The sequence below is a fragment of the Terrapene carolina genome, unplaced genomic scaffold (assembly GCF_002925995.2).
Source record: "Terrapene carolina triunguis isolate 2854851 unplaced genomic scaffold, T_m_triunguis-2.0 Scaffold85, whole genome shotgun sequence".
Lineage (NCBI taxonomy): Eukaryota > Metazoa > Chordata > Testudines > Emydidae > Terrapene > Terrapene triunguis.
In genome coordinates this window covers 29,141,845-29,147,844 of record NW_020664436.1, presented here as the reverse complement: position 1 = coordinate 29,147,844, position 6,000 = coordinate 29,141,845, and positions in this window count along the sequence as shown.

Here is a 6,000-nt window from a genome sequence, read left to right as displayed (position 1 = left end):
TCCTATCCTCCAAAGCACCTGCAACCCCTCCCAGCTTGGTATCATCCGCAAACTTTATAAGTTTACTCTCTATGCCATTATCTAAATCATTGATGAAGATATTGAACAGAACTGATCCCTGCAGGGCCCCACTTGCTTTGCCCTTCCAGCATGACTGTGAACCACTGATAACTACTCTCTGGGAACATTTTCCAGCCAGTTATGCACCCACCTTATAGTAGCTCCATCTAAGTTGCATTTCCGTAGTTCATGAGAAGGTCATGTGAGACAGTATCAAAAGCTTTACTAAAGTCAAGATATACCAGGTCTACTGCTTCCCCCCATCCACAAGACTTGTTACCCTGTCAAAGAAAGCCATCAGGTTAGTTTCCACATGATTTGTTCTTGACAAATCCATGCTGACTGTTACTTATCACCTTATCTTCTAGATGTTTGCAAATTGATTGCTTTATTATTTGCTCCATTATCTTTCTGGGTACAGAAGTTAAGCTGACTGGTCTGTAATTCCCTGGGTTGTCCTTATTTCCCTTTTTATAGATGGGCACTATATTTGCCCTTTTCCAGTCTTCTGCAATCTCTCCCATCTTCAATGACTTTTCAAAGATAATTGCTAATGTCTCAGATATCTCCTCAGTCAGCTCCTTGAGTATTCTAGGATGCATTTCATTAGGCCCTGGTGACTTGAAAACATCTAACTTGTCTAACTCATTTTTTACTTGTTCTTTCCCTATTTTAGCCTCTGATCCTACCTCATTTTCACTGACATTCACTACGTTAGATGTTCAATCACTACCAACCTTCTTGGTGAAAATCGAAACAAAGAAGTCATTAAGCACTTCTGCCATTTGCACATTTTCTGTTATTTCTGAATGGAGCCTTGAATGGTGAGCTCTTCAGCCCAGGGACCAGCTCTGTGGTATTTTCTCAAGTGCACAGCAAAATGGAGCTCAGGCCTCCAGCCACCACAATACAATGTAATAATGAAAATTAGTCACTAAACTTCCAACCTCAGCTCACCCATCTCTGACAACACAGAAGAAAATAGTTTTCTTAAGTCCATTTGAAAGCCCCAGCCTTAGTAACTAGAAGCTGTTCACATTTCTCTCTTCTCTTTTTAAGAATAAAAAAAAAAGAAGGAGCGTTACGAAAGTAAACAGCTGATTTATTACACTAAGGCCTGGTCAACACTTTAAAATATTACCAGTATAGCTATGCCAGTTTGGATGGGAAAGGAAGATACAAAGTAAATACACCCCAACCAACAAAGCTATGCTGGAAAAAAAAAATCTCATTGGAGATGCACTTATACCAGCTATAGAGTCCTTTTGCAAGTATCGGTTATTTCATTCAGGAAAGTGGCATAAGGAACACCAGCAAAAGGACTCTTGTTGGAATAAGCTGAATCTCCACAAGATTTTAAAGACCAGAAAGGATCATTATGATCATCTAGTCTCACGTGCTGCCTAACACAGGCCATAGAATTCCAGTCAAGTAAACTCCTGAAGAGAAGAAAGTCCTTTCTTCTGAGTTGTAAATGTCAAAGATTAGGAACACAAAAAACAAAAATGTTGGATTCTAGGCTTCCTGGTGGATTTGCCAGTCTGCCCCATGTGACGATCCTGCTAGCATTGCAATGATTTTGAAAGCTGGCTCTAGAAGCCAGTTTCAGAAGAACTAGCTGTAAATTCAGCTGTTTGTTTACCATAAAGTTGAACAGTGTCTTGTTTCTGACACTAGAGAAATGCTGAAAATTACAAGACAAGCTTTTCAATTAGTTTCCTGACATTTGAGTGTCATTTTTTCACCTTACCAGCAAAGCATGTCCTTTTTCTAATGTTTGAGACCTTAGTCCTAGCCTTAGAAGAACCTGTTTTCAACAATGTAAAAAAAAAACCTAAGAGGAAACTACTTGTTTCCTCCCCATTCCCTTCCCTGTCCCACCCCCACACCCCAGAAAAAGAATGGAGATCAAGTTGCATAAATATGCCAGTTCAATGGATAAATGAAGACATCCATTAATGCTTGTAGTGGCCAAATCATGGGTGAATAGAACATTTGCTAGCAAGGAATGTCAATTCTCCTATTCCTGAATTGCTTGCAAATGTCAGAAATAACAGTCATGTTTAGCAGAAAGCCTCATGTGCTTCAATGACATATATGACTTGTTAACAGTCACTAAAGCAGAGAAGATAAAGCAATGGCATAACTGCAACTGCTGTTCCACTTCTTAGCCTCAATGTGCTATCACTCAGCAGCACAGGGGTGTCTTCATTTGCCTTTTCAAATGAAAGCATTCCTATCTACTTTCAGAAAACAAACAGCAGCTATGAGCAATGGAAAGCTCTGCTGGCTGGCTGAGGAGAGGGAGCCATCAAGATGGTGGTTTCCCCCTTGCATCTGCCTAGCTACTATGCTTCCTATCAAACTACCTATGCTTTTTTAATGAAGCTGTTAACTCCATCACCCAGTTTAGCTGGAAAGTTAGGACATCTTGGTTGAATTATTTTTATTGCAGTAGCCCCTAGAAGCCTCAAACAGGGAACCTTTGTGCTATGCATTGTGCAAAAAGCAGTCGCTTCCCAAAAGAGGTTTAAAATGGTCTCCTCTTTGTGAGCTTAGAGAGATGAGAGGATTTGGACACCATAAATTTTAAGTTTTTACTGAGCTACTATAATTCATACAGTTCCAACATCCCCAACTGGAACTACATCTTTTAAAGGCACCCACATTAGGTTGTCTAATGCAGATAAGTAAACATTTGTTTCCAGACCTTGCTGTTAGATTTGAGAGAGGGGGGCGGAAAATGGGGAGGAAAAGAGCAAATACCTAACAGGGCTGTAAAAATGTCTTTACTGTACACATTAAATCCTACTTGCTCTCATGTTGAAAAGTGTGCCCCTCGTTATGGTAGAAGTTATTTATAAGAAAAGAATTGGGTGAAGAGAAACAGACAACTCGATTAAAGCAAGTTTAAGAGGATGAGAATTTCCACTCAGGCCTTGTCTACACTAACACTGTAAGTTGATCCAAGTTACGCTAGTTAAGTTTCATCAACTTAAGTCAACGTAACTTACATCAACTTAAAGCGGTGTCTACGCTGCGCTATGCCGATGGGTGAGCGCTCTCCCCTTGACATAGCAGGTCTTCACCAGATCTGCTAAATCAACACCACTCCATCAATGGCAGCGATGCCAATTTAGTGTGGTAGTGAAGACAAGCTCTCAGTAAATCCAAAAAGTTATGGTCTCACAGCCAAAGCAATTATAGCTCAGTCCCCTTGTTTATGTGTAGTATTTTGTATACCATATTTGCTGTCAAATTTTTACTATATATGCACACAATGTGGCAGTTATGATTGCTAGGGAAATTTAAAGCTTGGTTTCACAAATTTAATATATTCAGATTCTTAGCTATATTTAACATATTCCTTCCCATGACACCCTGCATTATATAAATTGTAAACTTTAAAAACTGAATATTAGTCAGTCATTTCAGTTGTTAATGGGAAAGATCTATTAACAGTAAAATGAAGGGGCAAGTGACAGACCTAATTTTAAAATCAGTATTTCACATTTTGGGACTTCTTGCTGACACCAGGACTGAATTTGGCACAAGTATAATTGATGTCTTGTGCAGTTACTCATTCACAGGGGTACCTTCAGTTCAGTAAACACTGAATTACAGCAGGGACAAGGGAAGCCCATTATGTTTAACATTCATACATGAAATATGCATGCCTAGTAGAAATTCATCTGTCATTAGCTTTTTTTGACCTATACATGATACAGCAGAACCACAGTGTTATGAACACCTCAAGAATGGAGATTGTTTGAAATGTTCCTAACTCTGAACAAAATGTTATGGTTGTTCTTTCAAAAGAAAAACTGAACATTGACTTAATACAGCTTTGAAACTTTACTGTGCAGAAGAAAAATGCTGCTTTCTGTTCTTTTTTTTTTTTTAATACTTTACATTTAACACAGTACTGTACTTTTTCGTGTGTGGTCTGCTGCTACCTAATTGCATCCTTTTCGGTTCCAAATAAGGTGTGTGATTGACTGGTCAGTTTAGAACCTCAGTTAAGAACACCAGAGTTATGCTGTACCACAAATATTTTTTCCTGCATGATTATGTAAAACAAGTTACAGCCACAAGGGGGAGCACAGAGATCAGCAATAGGAACAACAATTTTTTTCCAAAAAGCTGTTCCTCCAATATAATCTAAAGTCAGTCAGAACCTGCTTGTGGCCTAAGACCCAAGTAAAGAGGTATAGGGTTTTTCCACTGAACAGCCTGCATGGGGAAAACAAGAATTCAGACTTCAGTTGGATTTTCTACAATATAAGTGTAGAGAGCAACAGGAAGATCTACTTATTCTGAGATCCTGAATCTGCCAAGACAGTTGTTAGACTGAGGTTTTTCCTCATTTGTCTAATACAGAATCAGATAAAGCAGCCACTGAACTTGCTGGATGCTTATCTGAAAAAAACATTGAAGTGTTGACACAGATTCTAGTGGCAGTATGAAAGCTTATGTTTTGCATACTATGGCTAATGTGATCCAATTATTATAGCACTAGAACAGGGAGGCTATTGCCCACTCAGCCACCAATGAATTGAGGGCACTGGGCAAGTCAGTTAAACTCATCCCTCAGTTTGGCTGTCTATAAAGTGGGCACAATTCTTCCTTACCTCAGGTATGATTTCTATGCATCTTCTAAAGCTTTGGCTCCGAAACTTCTTACTAAGGGAACCCACGCACTGCATTTTGTCTTTGCTTATGACCCACCATTTTTTACACACATCAACCCTAACCTTGGCTTGATGCAGAGGAGACTGAGCCCGCTCCATGCTCATCCCACAACAGCAACTCCTTCCTACAGGGCTGTGCCCAGCTCCCCACTGATCTGGTGCAAGGGGCTACAGCCCCACTCAGGTTTGTCCCGCCACCCCCCCCCGACAAAGGGGCAGCCTCATTGAGCCTGGTCACAATGCCTTGTGGGAGGAATTGGGCCCAGCCTTGCTGAAAAGGAGCTGCAGTTGCAGGGTGAGCTTGCTCTCCAACACAGCCACCCTCCCCCCCCCACACACACACACAGGCCTTCCCTCCATACCAGGTCAGGGGGTGGGAGGAGCATGGGGGAGAAGAGAAGTATATCTTTGCCTAGGTCAGGGTCCATTGATGGGTTAATCTGGCCCTGGATGTGGCAACCTAACCAGAACCTTCCCTTGACCCACTGATGGGTCAGGACTCCCTGTTTTGGAAATGCAGTACTATAGCTCATTAGCTAGCTCCAGCATTATTATTTTTTTCCTTTTATACCTTACTCATAGTTTGACAGTAAATAGCCCAAAACCATCTGAAGAGCAGAGACTCAACAAGATGTCATTTTCCTATATAATTTTCTTCTTGCAAAGTTGTTTTTCCTGATTCTCAGTCATTGGTAATGGTGCTCCTGAGGTGTATATTTCAAAAGTCTTAAGAAATGAACAATATTTTCCCTTACTGAATGTGTTGTGGGTATTAACTAATGTTAGTGAAAGGAGCGGGGATTCTCTGATCAGAGGAGCCGCGTAAGTGCAAAGCAGCATGAATAGATGTGTCAAAGTATTGCCAATCCCTTTAATTCAAAAATCATGAATCAGCTCCAAGATTATCAAAAAAAAAAAATTGATTTGGGTTCTTTATTTTCCATCTGTTCTTTAACACCATGCTTTCAACCTTAGCTCCAAAGCCACAAGAACTAGAAACGTATGTGGATCTTCCTCTGAGGACAAGGAGGACTGTTTGGCTTGGTCTCACGCGGTGTGACTGTGTTCAGATGAATCAGACAAAAGTGATTATTAAACTAAATGTTTTGCAGAAGTCTGATGCATTCATAAACATCAGAGGCTAGATCCACACAGGGGACTTCGACTCAGTGTTGCAACACGTAACATTTAGGTGCCCTGATGCCTAGTGGAATCCACAGCCCTGAGTTAGGTGCTTAGGCTCCCTATC